Below are 17123 nucleotides of genomic sequence, written 5' to 3' on the forward strand. Positions count from 1 at the left end.
AGATTAGTTGTTTGTCAGTTGCTTCATTTGCTATTATTTTCTCCCATTCAGAAGGCTGTCTTTTCACCTTGCTTATAGTTTCCTTTGTTGTGCAGAAGCTTTTAATTTTAATTAGATCCCATTTGTTTATTTTTGCTTTTATTTCCAGAATTCTGGGAGGTGGATCATAGAGGATCCTGCTGTGATTTATGTCTGAGAGTGTTGCGCCCCAGTTTTTAAAAAGAGATCACATGTTATACAATTATATTTATACAAAATTTCCAAATAGGGCTGGGAGGAGGATGTTGGGTGTGGGGAGGGAGTGATTGTTCATGAGTACATGGTTTCTTTGGGGGGGATGATGAAAACCTTCTAGAAGTGATTGCCTAACTCTGATGAGACTAAAATTACTGAACTGTACACTTTAAATAGGTGGATTGTATAGTATGTGGATTATGTCCTAATAAAACTGTCATTACTAAAAAAACTAAGGAACTGGGACTTCCCTGATGGGGAAGACTCCAAGCTTTAATCAGACACCGAACAGTTAGGACTCTGAGCTTCCACTGCATGGGGCACGGGTTTGATCTCTGGTCGGGGAAATAAGATCCCTCAAGCTGAGTGGCTGGCCAAAAAAAAAAAAAAAAGAATAGGAAGGGGACTGGCCTCCTACCCTGAAGCAGGACTTCCCCATCGGCTCCTCAGCCTGGGCTCAGCTCTTCGGAGGCTGAAAGGCTATGTACGCAACTTCTTCCTCTCGGGACTCTATGTTTCTCTACCCAGAACCTGAAGTTACCAGGTCAAAAGGCAGCTTCCTGTTTGGAAGATCGAGCAAAGAACTAGCTTCAGACACTAGCTGAAGTGAATCTATGAAAGCCCCTTAAACCAGAGTTTAATTTGGAATCTTGAGACAGCTTGTCTCATTGTGTCTCTCCCTTCTCCCTCTTCAGCCAGGCTCTGCCCCACGTACACATCCCCCGGTCATCTGCCTTCTTCTACACTCCCATTTCCACACTGCCTTGTGCTTCCCACCCCTGTCCTCCTCCTGGGGGTGTCCTCTTGCAAAGCCACTGGAACCTCCTTTCCACCATCAACTGTCTACCCTACAGCCTCAGCCTCAGCCTTCAACCTTAGGTTTTAGTCACACCCATCTTTGCATCTTGGCCCCTCTTCCCAAAAAATGTCTCCACTGGTAGCCCTCTCCAAGGGACAAGCAGGTCCTAGAACTTTCCTTATCTCAGAAACAAGACAACTGACGTGCACTTGTCTGAGGTCAGTCAGACCAGGATTCAAACCCAGGCAGTGTGGCCCCTGAGGCCTCTTGACCACCAACCACACTGTGAAAAGACAGGTGCCTGTGGTCTATTTTCTACATATAGTTGGGAGTCCCTGGAAATGCTTTTCCAAGTTTTATGTTCACTCAAAGGAAAAATTTATCCATAATTTAGGTATTCTCTAGAGGGAGGGCTTGCTTTTAACCACTTGTGTTGACCGCCTATCCAAGGCACCAAATATTATGCTGAGTTCTACCTTCTAGATTCAAAGCTGTAGGGGTCCTCCGAGGTCTCATTGGTGGTCCAGTCACTAAGTTGTATCCACCTCTTGCGGCCCCATGGCAGGCTTCTCTGTCCATGGGATTCTCCAGGCAAGAGTACTGGAGTGGGTTCCCATTTCCTTCTCCAGGGGATCTTCCCGACCCAGGAATTGAACCCAGGTCTGATTAGACAGATGAAAAGCCTGGGGCTCAGAGAGGGAAGGGAACTGGACCAGCCACTCAACAGGTAGTCCAGTGAAGGGGCCAGAAGCAGGAGCCCGGAAATCTCAGCCTTGGCTCCAGTGCTTTTGGGTGCCACCAGGGTTGTCTCCTAACATCCACCCTCAGATTTAACCCCTCACCAAGTGTCAGGCTTGTACACCACCCCCAGGAAGCATGGCACTGGCTGCCGGGGCCATGTAGTCAGGGGCCTGGCTCAGCTCAGCATCCTGTGAGGGGTTGTGGCACGTGTCATCTTGGGAGGTACCCATTCCTCTGGGTCAGAATGGAAGGAATAGACGATGGCGGAAGTGAGAGCAAAGTGAGAAAGTGTGTGGGTTGCCCGGGCTGCCTGTGTTATTGTCTGACGTCTGCGTAATAAGAAAGCCCTTCCTCTTTTGCCAGGCTCTTCCTCTTCTTGGTCTTTTTTTTTCTCTCAATATTTCTTTTTCAAGATCCCTTCCTGGGAACTTCCCTGGTGGTCCAGTGGCTCCCAGTGAAGGGGGCGCGGGTCTGATCCCTGCTCCAGGAACTAGATCCCACGTGCCACAGCTAAGAGTTTGCATGCTGGAAAAAAGATCCAATACAGCCACATAAATAAATAAACATTAGGGAAAAAAATCCCTTCCTGAAAACGGAAAACTAATGATCAAAGTCATAGGCCTATGTGTCTTGATTTGGGAATCACTGAAAAGTGTCCCAATCAAGACCACCTCCCTCACCAGACTCCTGCAATCCTCTGACGTCTTACATCTTTATCTTTTTTTAAAAAAATGTATCTTATTTATTTTTGGCTGTGCTGGGTCTTGTTTGCGTCACAGGCTCTTCTCCGTTTGCCGCAAGCAAGGGCTACTCTCTAGTTGTGGGCACGGGCTTCTCACTGCTGCGGCTTCTCGTACTGTGGAGCACGGACTCTCGGCCTGTGGGCTTCAGTAGTTGCCGCGCGCTGGCTTGGTAGTTGTGGTTCCTGGGCTCTAGAGCACAGACTCAGCAGTTGTGACACACAGGCTTAGTTGCTCCGTGGCATGTGGAATTTTCCTGACCCAAGGACTGAACTCATGTCTCTTGCTTTGACAGCTGGATTCTTTACCATGGAACCACAAGGGAAGCCCTCATTTCCCTTTTTAGTATTTATTTTTAATGTGTTTTTCATTGAGGTAACATTGGTTTATAACATTCATAAATTCATGAGCACGACATATTTCTACTTCTGTAAACACTGCAGCATGCTCACCACCAAACATTTCATTTCCATCTGTCACCACACAGTTGATCCCCTTTACCCATTTTGTCCTCCCCTTCCCCCAACCCTTTACCCTCTGGTAGCCTAGTGTTACTTGCTCTGTTGTGTTCATGCAACCCCATGAACCAGGCTCCTCTGTCCTTGGGATTTCTTAGGCAAGAGTACTGGAGTGGATTGCCATTTCCTTCTCCAGGGGACCTTCCTGACCCAGGGACTGAACTCAGATCTTCCACGTTGCAGGCAGGTTCTTTACCATCTGAGCCACCAGGGAATCCATTCTCTATATCTTTGTGTTTGATTTGGTTTATTTATTTTGTTTTTTGTTTGGTTGGTTTTTTTGTTTTTATATTCCAAATAGTAGTGAAATCATAGGTTATTTTCTTTCTGTGTTTGACTTATTTCACTTAATATAATAACCTCAAGGTACATCCATGTTATTGCAAATGGCAAGATTTCATTTTTTTCCATTGTGTGTGTGTGTATCTATCTGTCTATCTATACATATATGTGTGTGTGTGTGTGTATACCATATCTTCTTTATCCATTCATCCATTGATGGGAACTTAGGTTGTTTTTAATCTCTTGCCTATTTTAAATGATGCTGTGATGAACATAGGGATACATATATCTTTTTGAACTAGTGTTTTCAGATTCTTTGGATAAATATGCAGAAGTGGGAGAGCTGGATCATAAACAAATGGAACTATGTCAATCTAAAAAGCTTCTGCACAAGAAAGGAAACCTTCAACAGAATGAAAAGACAACCTATCAAATAAGAGAAGATATTTGCAAATCATATATCCAGTATGGCGCTAATATCCAAAATCCGTAAAGAAACCATACAATTCAACAGTAACAACAGCAAAAACACATACCCAATTTAAAAATGGGCAGTGGAGCAGAAAAGACATTTTTCCCAAGAAGACATACAGATGGCCAACAGACACATGAAAGGATGCTCAGAATCACTAATCATAGGGTAATGCAAATCAAAACCACTGTGAGGTATCACTTCATGCCTGTTAGAATGGCTATTATCAAAAAGGCAAGAAATAGCAAGCATTGGTGAGAATGTGGAGAAAAGAGAATCCTCATACATTGTTGAGGGGAATGTAAATTGGTGCAGCCACCATGGGGAGAGTATGGAGGTTCCTCTTACTCATTTAGATGAAAGTAGTTCAGGTTGTGTAAACTCTGGAGGCCTGTTGGGAAGGGATGACTCATAACGCTGCTTAGCTGACATGCGTCTACTGAGATCATGCATCTACTGAGAAACAACCTAAATAAGATTCTATAGCAAAAGAAAAATGTGTGCTCCTATGTGTGCATGTCTTTTCTTAACAAGTTATATTTCTCCAGAACATTAAAACAGCTTTTAAAAAATGAAAAAAAGGAATTCCCTGGCAATCCAGTGGCCAGGATTCTGTGCTTTCACTGCTGTGGGCCTGGGTTCAATCCCTGGTCAGGGAACTAATATGTCACAAGCTACACAGTGTTATTAAAAAAAAAAAGAGAGAAAAATTGAAAAGTTTTAATTAATATTAAAACCTAACATTATTTTACATTTAAATATTTTACTTACCCCAGAATTAATTAGACTGTTACTTTCCTGGCTTTAACAAAAGAAACTCATAAAACTTTCAAATCCTGCCTCTTTGCCTACCTTATTTTCAATTCAGAACATTGCCATGTTTGAGAATTCCTCTTGATCAAGTGACAATCTTTAATAATTTTCAGTTTAGCTCACTGCAGTTTCTTTCAGATCATGTCTTCATTTAAAAATTGAGATTTTGCTCATCACAGAGTTTTGGGCATTAATTTTGATTTTTCAAACAATTGCATTAAATATCCTTATTTAATTGCTGAGCTTTTTTGGTTCTCAGGTAAGTTTTGTACCCAAAGTGAGTGCCTCACTGACCTCACCCTAGTTGCAGCCCAGATGAGAACCTTCTGAAAGCACAAGTATCATAGGAAGGGGAGAAAGGAAACCAATTTGACTATTCAACAGTGAATTCACTCAGTCATCCATATGTCCATTCATTCAAACATCCATCCATTTTATTTCATTCAACACATTTATTGAGTGCCTACTATGTGCCAGGTACTGTTCTGGGCAGTCGGGATATAACAATAAATAAAAGAAATGAAAACCTGCCTTCATGGGTCTGCATTCTAATGGAGGGGAATAGACACTAAACAGGATAAATAAGAAAAGTACACCACTAAGGGCTTTAGAGGAAAATAAAACAAGGAAGGGATAGGGAGCACCAGAAATGGGGAAGAAAGGCCTTGCTTGTAGAGCTTGGACAAGATGACAAACTGATTGCTGGGAATGAGTATTCCCAGCCGAGGCCGAGGTGAGGGAAGGCCCACTGTGACTACAGAGGAGAAGAGAGGCCCATTCGTTTTGTTTGGCCCTCACAGTGTGAGCCATTTGTTTTGGATTTGGATGTTTTTAGATGGGCTTGGCTTTATCCATAGGCCCTACTCTTTCCTATTGTGTTGCACTCCTCTGCTTCCTGGCTCTATGTACCAAGCCACAAAGATAGTTGCACGCTCAAACTATGTCCTGTAAGCAATAGAGAGCCACAGGTCAGATGGACAGGGCAAAGGAGATCCAGCCCAACCTGTGTGGGCAAAAGATCAAGGTCAAGCACCCTCGACCCTCAGGTCATTCAACATAAAGTCACAGTCCACAGAGCCAGAGTGGGGATGCTCCCCAGAAGGGCTGGGGTTGAAGTTTTCTACCAACAAAACGAGAACTCAAGAGTCAGAAATGACTTGAGTTACAGAAACTAAAAGACATGAAGTTTCTTTTAGATCTTAGCTTATGGACTAAGTCACGTCCTCAAGAATGACATCTATCTGGCCTCTCCTGTGTTCCAGACATCTTTGGACCCTAATCTCTAATTCTCACCATAGGCGATTTCTCTTCAACTTTGGGCTTCCCTCGTAGCTCAGTTGGTAAAGAATCTGCCTACAATGCAGGAGACCCAGGTCAGGAAGAAACCCCAGAGAAGGAAATGGCAACCCACTCCAGTATTCTTGCCTGGAGAATCCCATGGACAGAGGAGCCTGGCAGGCCACAGTCTATGGGGTCGCAAAAGTTGGACATGAGTTAGCGACTAAACCACCACCACCACCACCATCACTGCTCAAGCTAGATGTGATTTTCCAATTCTTGTTCTCCACTTCTCAGGTGACAAAGCTAATGCTCAGAGAGATAAAGTGACTTGCACCAGGAGGTACAGTGAAATTCTGGTGAAAGTGCATCCAGATCCCCTCTACCTGCCTCCAAAGGGTAGGCTCCTTGTTGTAAATCTTGCTGCTTGCTGTAGGGATGGAGTCCCTCATGCCATCCTGTTGTTACAAACAATGTATAGGGTGTTCAGTTCAGTACAGTTGAGTTCAGTTCAGTCGCTCAGTTGTATCTGACTTTTTGCGACCCCTTGGACTGCACTATGCCAGGTTTCTCTGTCCATCACCAATTCCTGGAGTTAACTCAAACGCATGTCCATCGAGTTGGTGATGCCATCCAACCATCTCATCCTCTGTTATCCCCTTCTCCTCCCTCTTTCAATCTTTCCCAGCATCAGAGTCTTTTCCAATGAGTCAGTTCTTCACATTAGGTGGCCAAAGTATTGGAGTTTCAGCTTCAGCATCAGTCCTTCCAATGAATATTCAGGACTGCTGCTGGACATACACACTGAGGAAACCAGAATTGAAAGAGATACATGTACCCCAATGTTCACTGCAGCACTGTTTACAAAAGCCAGGACATGGAAGCAACCTAGGTGTCCATTGGCAGGTGAATGGATAAGAAAGCTGTGGTACATATACACAATGGAATACTTCTCAGCTATTAAAAAGAATGCATTTGAATCAGTTCTAATCAGGTGGATGAAACTGGAGCCTATTATACAGAGTGAAGTAAGCCCGAAAGAAAAACACCAATGAAGTATATTAATGCATATATATGGAATTTAGAAAGATGGTAAAGAGACCCTATATGCGAGACAGTAAAAGAGACACAGATGTAAAGAACAGACTTTGGGACTCTGTGGGAGAAGGCAAGGATGGTATGATTTGAGAGAACAGCATTTAAACATGTATTATCATATGTGAAATAGATTGCCAGTCCAGGTTTGATGCATGAAGCAGGGTGCTCAGGGCTGGTGCATTGGGATGACCCTGAGGGATGGGATGGGAAGGGAGGTGGGAGGCAGGGTCACGATGGGGAACACATGTACACCCATGGCTGATTCATATGAATGTATGGCAAAAACCACCACAATACTGTAAAGTAATTAGCCTCCAATTAATATAAAAAATTTTTTTTTAAAATAATGAACATCAAAGAATAGAAGTTAAAAAAAATTCAGGACTGATTTCCTTTAGGATGGACTGGTTGGATCTCCTTGCAGTCCAAGGGACTCTCAAGAGTCTTCTCCAACACCACAGTTCAAAAGCATCAGTTCTTCGGTGCTCAGCTTTCTTTATGGACCAATTCTCACATCCATACATGGCTACCTGAAAAACCAAAGCTTTGACTAGATGGACTTTTGTTGGCAAAGTAATGCCTCTGCTTTTTAATATGCTATCTAGGTTGGTCATGGCTTTTCTTCCAAGGAGCAAGCATCTTTTAATTTCATGGCTGCAGTCACCATCTGCAGTGATTTTGGAGCCCCCTCAAAATAAAGTCCATCACTGTGTCCATTGTTTCCCCATCTATTTACCATGAAGTGATGGGACCAGATGCCATGATCTTAGTTTTCTGAATGTTGAGCTTTAAGCCAACTTTTTCACTCTCCTCTTTCACTTTCATCAAGAGGCTCTTTAGTTCTTCTTCGCTTTCTGCCATAAGGGTGGTATCACCTGCATATCTGAGGTTATTGATATTTTTCCCAGCAATCTTGATTCCAGCTTGTGCTTCATCAAGCCCAGCATTTCTCATGATGTACTCTGCATATAAGTTAAATAAGCAGGGTGACAATATACAGCCTTGACATACTCCTTTCCCAATTTGGAACCAGTCTGTTGTTTCATGTCTGGTTCTAACTGTTGCTTCCTGACCTGCATACAGATGTCTCAGGAGGCAGGTCAGGTGGTCTGGTATTCCCATTTCTTGAAGGATTTTCCACAGTTTGTTGTGATCCACATAGTCAAAGGCTTTGGCATAGTCAATAAAGCAGAAGTAGATGTTTTTCTGGAACTCTCTAGCTTTTTCAATGATATAACGGATATTGGCAATTTGATCTCTGGTTCCTCTGCCTTTACTAAATCCAGCTTGAACATCTGGAAGTTCACAGTTCACATATTGCTGAAGCCTGGCTTGGAGAATTTTAAGCATTACTTTACTAGCGTGTGAGATGAGTGCAACTGTGTGGTAGTTTGAGCATCCTCTGGCATTGCCTTTCTTTGGGATTGCAATGAAAACTGACCTTTTCCAGTCCTGTGGCCACTGCTGAGTTTTCCAAATTTGCTGGCATATTGAGTGCTGCACTTTCACAGCATCATCTTTTAGGATTTGAAACAGCTCAACTGGAATTCCATCACCTCCACTAGCTTTGTTCGTAGTGATGCTTCCTGAGGCCCGCTTGACTTCACATTCCAGGATGTCTGGCTCTAGGTGAGTGATCACACCATATAGGGTGTACACAGATGAAAAAAACCAGATGATCTTATCCTTCTGCAAATACTTTTAAAATCATTCATCTCATGTGAGCCTCTGTGAATTAAATAGTATCACGCCATTTTGCAAACAAGGGCACAGGTGTAGTAATGTAAGATGACATTCCCAAAATTACACAGGCAGTCAGGGGATTTGAAGGTGGGCCAGAGTCCTGTCCCAGCCCTGCATCACCTGTCCCAAGACAAGATTGTAAGCATGAGGTCTGCCCACCCTAGACAGGCCACTGGACCCAGATGTTTTGCCATATTAACAAAAACATTCCAGGATGTATTGCAGGAAGAAGGCTGCAAACTTCCATGTCTCCGACACCCACATGCAACCTTAGACGTTTCAGTCATAGAATAATCGACAGAGTGATGATCAAAGAGCTGGATGTGATCCAGCAGGGATTACCAATTCAGCACAGAAGGGTTTTCAGTGAAGTCCTACTTCTGGTAACTTACCGGCCAGGATCCATGGCCCTGTGCCTTCTCTCAGTGCACGTGGGGGTGCACATTGACTATGCCACCTGAAGGTGCCCACACCTTCCAGGAAGCCACATACAATGGCGTCTGCCTGTTCACGTGAATGTCACCTACAGAGAGATGTATTTATTCCCAAGTCTGTTTTATGCCAGTTGTACCTTAACAAATGCCGCAAAACTGAGGAAATGTGAATAGAAGAGAAAGAGAATCATTGCTTCTGTAAGAACCCAGGCAACAGTTTTGGGAAAACAGTAAAGGTGAGATCCTAAAATAAGTTTACTGTTGAATTGCGTGTAGGCAAGAGAACTGAATAGATTGAGGGGAAGCATAATATCTAAAAGATTGCTGTACAAACTTATTTTCCAAGTGTCTAGGTTCTCACTGCACTCTACAGAAACAGAAATTAGAAACTATAGGACAAAGCACTAAATGTGTGATTTTTGTACATAAGGCAGAATAGGGCCGAACCCCCCCCCCCCAAAACAGGCTTATTCTCAGTGAAAAGATCTTGGCTGTCTGTGACACCATTGGTGAAGGAAATGTACATTTGGTTGCTTTAGGTTAACAAAAATATACAAGGTTTGTATATATAATTTAAAATTTTCTTCTTACATCTACTTACACAGATTAATTAATACATAAATACATAAATCTGCACATGTTATGTGCTGTGCTGTGCTTAGTCGCTCAGTTGTGGCCAGCTCTTTGTGACCCATGTACTGTAGCCTGCCAGGCTCTTCTGTCCATGGAATTCTGTAGGCAGTAATACTGGAGTGGGTAGCCATCGCTTCTCCAGGGTATCTTCTCGAGCCAGGGATCAAATCCAGGTCTCTTGCACTGCAGGCAGATTCTTTACCATCTGAGCCACCAGGGAAGCCCCTATTAAATATATATATATACATACACACACATACATTTCAATGCAGTCTTTTTCTCTTTTCTTTATTCTTCAGATTGGGTTCTCCCTTCCTTTCTCCCATCTCTCTCCTGCCATATAACTATCCTCCCCTCCAAAACCATAGTGACCCTGGGTCAGGATACTGCCATGTTCTTCTCCATGCTCATGTATATTGGCTCATTTGCACAGTGGGGATCTGGGGTAGGGGAGGGTGGGGGAGGGAGACTAGCATTATTTCAGCTTTAAAATTTTATAACCAGTGTCCTGCACTTTGCTTTTTCTCATCAATTATTCATGGCAATCCCCATGAGTCATGGGACATAGCTCCAATTTATTCTTTTTAATGGCTGCAGAATATTCCCTGGCATGTCATAATATATTCAACAATACCCCTTTCGAAGGGCATTTTCTCTGTTTCTAGGTTTTGCTTGTTTTCCACGATATAAAGTTCCAGGATATAAAGTTAATTCTAAATCCCTATGCACATAGTCAGAAATCTTGGTGCATAAGGATATTTTTATTTTTATTTTATTTTAAACATTCTGATATTTTTATTTCTATGGGGTAGATTTTCAGGAACTGCTAGGCAAAAGGTATATGTTATGTATTTTTAATTTTAATGGATGGTGCCAGGGTGATTTGCAAAAGCTGTGGAATCCAAGAGCAATGATTAAAGTAACCTTTATCCCTGCATTCCTACCAACAATAGGTATTGGGTTGGCCAAAAAGTTCATACGGGGGTTTCTTTCTATAAGACAGTATGGAAAAACCCAAACAAACTTTTTGGCCAATCCAGTAATATCAGTCTTTTAAAACTGTGATCATTCTGTTAGAAGTAAAGAAGCAGCTCAATGCCATTTACATTTGCATTTCCCTGATTACTAGAGTCTGACACTTTTTCATATTTCTTTGAGCATCTGCACTTGCTCTTCTGTGAATTGCAAATTTTTATTCTTTTTTTAAAGAAAATAATTCATTGCTTCAATCAGTGTTTCACAGCTAGTCCATCAGTTTCCACTCCCTGTCCTGTTGGATAAGACTGAAAAATGTTATATTGCTACAATATGTTGTTATTATAAACCATTAAAAACAGACAGAGGGCATGAAAGTTGCAAAAGGCTTTGAAAAATAAAATGGCATAGAAGAGGTTAGAACAAAAGGAAAAAGGAGGGGTGAAATCAGGATGCTTGGGAAGATACAAATGGTTAGCCCTGTGGTACTCACATTGATATGTGGTAAAAAAGAAAAATAAAACAGAACCACAGTAGAGGGGAGCTGGGTGCTCAGGAGAGACATACAGTCACACACACACATACACAGAGAAATTCACTGAACATCTGCTACGAGCCAGTCTCTGTGCTAAGTACATTGCCTGCTGCATCTCGCCCCTCTCTTGGAGGTAAGGCAGTACTATTATTCCCATTACACAGATGGGAAAGCAGCGATTTGTAGCAGTGTAGCAACATGGTTGAATGTGCATTGCCAGTAAGTGGTAGAACCAAGATTTGAACCCAGGTGTGCCTGACCCCAAGACCTTAGCTGATAGATGACAGGGCCTGAGAATTACCTAGGAGCAAATGGTGTGGGCAAGGCCAGAAGCTTGGAGCTTAGGCCTACACTTGTGTTCCAGGTTGGGCCAGGAAGGGGTTACAAAGTGGGGCAAAGTCAGAAAGCTGCAGCCTGGTGGGGTAGTTTCCTGAGGAACTGCTGTGGCCAGAGGGAGAGGTTTCAGCACTCTGGCTGACTGGGGCAGGCAGGCGGGGCTGGTGAGCCCCCACAGAACACTGCCCCGGCTGAGAGCGCCTCTGGGTGAAGTGACTCACCCACCCTCTCATACCACACCCACGGCGGCAGTGATCACCGCAGACTGAATGGCACTCTAAGTTGAAGGGTGGGCATATTTAAGGAACTATTAATGACTCAATCCCTGGAAAGAAAGAGCAGCCTTGTTACCACTGAACTCACGAGTGCTCTGACTGTAGGCCCTCCCCTCAACTCTGCCTTTGGGTGACAAGAACCCCTTAGGCCTTAGGGCTAAAGAATGAAAGGGCAGAGGAGCCGTGCTGGCAAGATGCAGAGGATTCTCAGAGGTGGATGAGGGGGCCGTGGCCTCCAGCAAGTCAGGGGACGTCTTGAGCCTAGTCCTACCTGAAAAATGATGATAATATTAACACTACTCTCCCCCCACATCGCAGTGGGTAAGAGAAATCACCGTAAACATCAAGACCCTATGTGAATAGTAATGCTTATGAGGAGCTGGAGTGACAATACTAAAAAAGCCTTGACTAACCATAGGAGGAAAAGCTATGACCAACCTAGACAGCATATTAAAAAGCAGAGATATTATTTTGCCAGCAAAGGTCTGTCTAGTCAAAGCTATGGCTTTTCCAGTAGTCATGTATGGATGTGAGAGTTGGTCCATAAAGAAAGCTGAGCGCTGAAGAATTGATGCTTTTGAACTGTGGTGTTGGAGAAGACTCTTGAGAGTCCCTTGGACTGCAAGGAGATCCAACTAGTCCATCCTAAAGGAAATCAATCCTGAGCATTCACCGGAAGGACTGATGCTAAAGCTGAAACTCCAATACTTTGGCCACCTGATTCGAAGAACGGACTCTTTGTTAAAGACCCTGATGCTGGAAATGATTAAAGGTGGGAGGAGAAGGGGACAACAGAGGATGAGATGGTTGGATGGTATCACTGACTCAATGGACATGAGTCTGAGCAAGTTCCAGGAGTTGGTGATGGACAGGGAGGCCTGGTGTGCTGCAATCCATGGGGTGGCAAAGAGTCGGACGTGACTGAGCGACTGAACTGAACCGCAGAAAGCAGTTGAGAGATCCCCTCTCCCAAGGTGGACCTGCGCCTGGTTGTTCCAGCCAGAACCAAGGGCAGGGGCACACTTGCTCCAGCCCCTCCTCACAATGCCAAGAATATGAGGATGTTAAATACAACTATATAACAGGGGGGCTTCCCAGAGCAACCCCTAAGCTAAATTCCCTCCCAGGGGACCTGGCCCCCAGAGCATCTGCCCTGGAGGTGTTTCTCAGAATCTGTGAAAAGACTCTTTGGGGTTGAATCCAGCAGACAAACATTCAGATCTCAGTTCTGCTTACGTGCTGAAGCCCTTTCTGACCATCAGTCTTCTTCTGAATAGTAGCGGAGTGTGCGTGCGTGCTAAGTCGATCCAGTCGTGTCCGACTCTGCAACTCCACGGACTGTAGCCCACCAGGCTCCTCGGTCCATGGGATTCTCCAGGTAAGAATACTGCAGTGGGTTGCCATTTCCTACTCCAGGGGATCTTTCTGACCCAGGGATCGTCCCCTGTGTCTCCTGCATTGGCAGGCGGGTTCTTTACCACTAGCGCCACCTGGCAAGCCCCTCAGCAGTGGAGTAGCAGTACCTATTCAGTTGGTTGTGAACACATCAATGTGCGGAAGAGGAGGGCAGAACCCAGCTGGGGTTCCACAAACACTTGTTGAGTTTGAATTCACAGTTTAGCTCCATTCTTCACTTCGGTTTTTCCCGTCTACAGTGGGAGGAGGACAGATGATTTGTAGGAATCCTACCAGGTCCCGTGTTAGATGCTCCCTCTGTGGAAACTCATCTAACCCCTTGGCCACCCTGTGAGGTGTGCATCTTCCAAAAACAAGGCGTCTGGGGCTCAAAGAGGGTCAGCCGTCTACCCAAGACCTGATCTTTTGAACTTGGGCCTGACACTCAGACCTTTGCCATTAAGCTAACACAGCACCCACAGACTTCACATCTACAATCGCTTTTCTCATGGACAATGAGAAACTCCCAAGGTTCAAAGCACATGCCGGTGAGATAAGTTTCAAACACCATCTTAGGCTGTTCAGTGGCTCCGGGGTCATCGGTTAAACGATCTCTTGGATGACTCTTGATCACCATTGTGTTTGTTCTTATCTCACTTGCCTGCACCCCAGGCCTGTGCTGGAGAAGCATAAAACCACAAAGTACAAGAGGCCATCCCACCTAGCCCCTCCCTCTAGAGGGAAGAAACTGAATTCCAGAAAAAGAGCCCAAAGTCACCCAGTGGGAAGCCTGAGCTCCTGAGCCTCACCTCCCCGGGACACACCGGGTTTCTCCTCCCTTCCCGCCCTGAGCCCCTTTCTCTGAAGCAGGGGTCAGAGACTCAACATGAAGGACAGGAGCACATCCTTGCATTTTCCTCTGAACTGGACAGCCAAGCCTCTGGACCACCACTTTCTTCTTCCAGATCTAGGACATCTGATTGCTGAGAAATTATGTTTCCATAGAGAGTGGAGATAAAACATATTTTTGCTCAGAAGTCTGAGGTGTAAGGGGCTTCCTTGGTGGCTCAGTGGTAAAGAATCCACCTGCAACCCAGGAGCTGCAAGAGACACAAGTTTGATCCCTGGGTTGGGAAGATCCCCTGGAGAAGGGCACGGCAACCCACTCCAGTATTCTTGCCTGGAGAATCCCATGGACAGAGGAGCCTGGCAGGCCCAGTCCAAGAGTTCACAAAGAGACACAGCTGAAGCGACTGAGCATGCACGCACTGAGGCGCAAAGGCAGGGCACAGCCGGGAGAAAGAGGAGAGTGCGTTGAACTCCAGGCTCATCATCGCTGTCCTTCTCTGCCCAGCCCCAGGTCCTCCCTCACTCCTGCAGCCTCTGCTTCCCGACCTCCAGCTGGCCCTTCCTCCTTGGGTCCTAGGTCCTGCTCGCTTCTTACTCTTTTGATGTTAATTTCTTATATTCTGGACATGAATAAGGTCTGTCCTTTTTCAAGGCTGTCATGTACCACGGTGTAACAATTTGCCCAGGAATTTCACACATCAAGTCTAAAAACCCATTCCTGCACTGACTGGCTGTGTGACTTTTGGAAACTCAATGTCTGGACCTGTTTCTTCGTCTGTAAATGGAGAATAACATGCTTCTGACAGGTCTTATGTCAAAATCAACCTAATACTGTGTGTACTCAGTCATCTCCTACTCTTTGCAACCCCACAGACAGTAGCCCGCCAGGCTCCCCTGTCCATGGGAGTCTCCAGGTAAGAATACTGAAGTGGGTTGCCATTTCCTTCTCCAGGGTGTCTTCCTGACCCAGGGATCAAACCCGGGTCTCCTAAATTGCAGGCAGATTCTTTATCACTGAGTCGCCTGGGAATCCCAAGAACGTGGCAGATGGTCACATTTCTTCTTCCAACAGATTGATGATCCTGGGTCTTACGTGTCCACTAAGTGTGGCCATGGTGCCCCAGGAGCCCACCTGGAGGGGATGCAGAGGGCTGCGCTGCCCCTGCATGTGGCAGAGGGACCCAGCTGCAGCCCAGTTCCAGTACACCAGCTCTGTCAGGAGCCAGGCCAGGCATGCCTCCAAAGCCATAACAATTTTCAGGGTGCAATTCTTCTTCACAGTCCAAAGGGACCCGCAGAGGCACCAGAACAGAGAATGATAAAGTGGAGTAGAAATGTGCCTTTGAAATTTGGGTCCGACTTTCTGCTGTGTCACTAGCTAGCTCTGCGAATCTGAGCAAGTCATTTAAGTTCTCTCTGATTCAGCTGCAGAAAGTCATTAGTAATTCTTCCCTTCCCTCCTCCTCTGGCCACCACTTTCCTTCAGCAAATATGAATTAAGGCACCTAGGCACTAGGATTTTAAAAATGAATAGAAAAATAAAATATCTCCACGATGGCATCATTGAACTCATCATCTGAGGAGTATGTTAAATCAATACATGTGGAATTCCATCCCTGAGGAATGAGTGCTCTGCAGGAGAGGGTCATGGTACTCACATGTGTCTAAGAGGGAACAGTGAGGACTGTGGCAAACAGGAGAATGCTTCTAGGGGGCACCAGCTCCCTAGTTTCCACCACTGACTGCAACACTTAGAACCAGCGTTTGTCTGACTTTTCTAGAAATATTGGGGATCCTAATTTATAATTGTGGTGTTTAATTCCAATTGAAAAAAAAAACCCATAAACAATGGCAACAGCCAAAACTAACAACTCCATGAGACACACTAAACAGGTCCTGGAGCAAAGCTGGATGGAAGGAAATGCAAACAAAGCTTCACAAAGGCTAACTGTTTTCAGGAGTCAGACACACCCCATGGATAAGACTCCAAAGGTGCAGGAAAGGTCACGAAGTCTTGAAGGAAGCACTCCTAACACATTCTATGAAATGGCAGCATTGTGAGCATGCACACACCAGCCTTCCTCAGGGAGGGTTTGGAGTAGGACGACAATCATTTAGTTTCACATGAGTGAGTGTACTGGGACGATTACTCCAAGATGACACCAGCCCTTTACACTCCCAGCCCAGGAAGTGAGCTCCTAGGAACCTGAGGGTGTTTCTGAAATGATTCTTAGGGGTGGCAATGCCACCAGTGTCCACTGAGAGTCTCTCTCACACCAGTGATGGCGTTGCCATCTTTAGTTCTGCAGGAAGTAGCAGTTCTGGGAGCCTGTGGGGTGCAAGGCCCTCTCCAGAACTCCGTGAGAGGATTGCTGCGGCTCCCTGCTCCTCACAGTGATGTGACTGCCTGTTAGCTATTTACAGAAGCCAAATGTGGATTTGAAAGGGCTGCTTTCCTGCCAGCCAGTCAGCCAGTAGCCTTCCCTGTACACAGACAGCCTTTGAAGATATTCTCGGCACTTTTTGTGCAGAGGACTTGCACAAAACGGACTTGCGTTGAGGACTTTTTCTTTTCATTAATTGTGGCACTCAGAGTCTTTCCTTGCAGAGCACGGGCTCTCTAGCTGTGCACAGGGCCTCTGGAGCACTGAGGTTCAGTAGTCACAGCATTTGCAGGCTTAGCTGCTCCATGGCAAGTGGGATCTTAGTTCCCAGAGCAGGGATCAAACCTGTGTCCCCTGCATTGTAAGGCAGACGCTTAACCCCTGGACCACCAGAAGTCCCTGCTCATTTCACGAGACTCTTGGAAGTGCCTGTGCAGGACAGCCCGGCTGCTTTCCATGCCCGGTGTCTCTCTCTGAGGCTGTACCCGGGGACCTGCTTACTGCCTCCTTTCCTGATGAGCGGATCAAAAGGTAGACGCCAGGCTTCAGAGATTGCTCTTTCCAGAGCAGCTTCGTCTGGTCCAAAATC

Source organism: Capricornis sumatraensis, chromosome 2 (genome assembly GCF_032405125.1).
Source record: "Capricornis sumatraensis isolate serow.1 chromosome 2, serow.2, whole genome shotgun sequence".
In the NCBI taxonomy this organism is placed as follows: domain Eukaryota; kingdom Metazoa; phylum Chordata; class Mammalia; order Artiodactyla; family Bovidae; genus Capricornis; species Capricornis sumatraensis.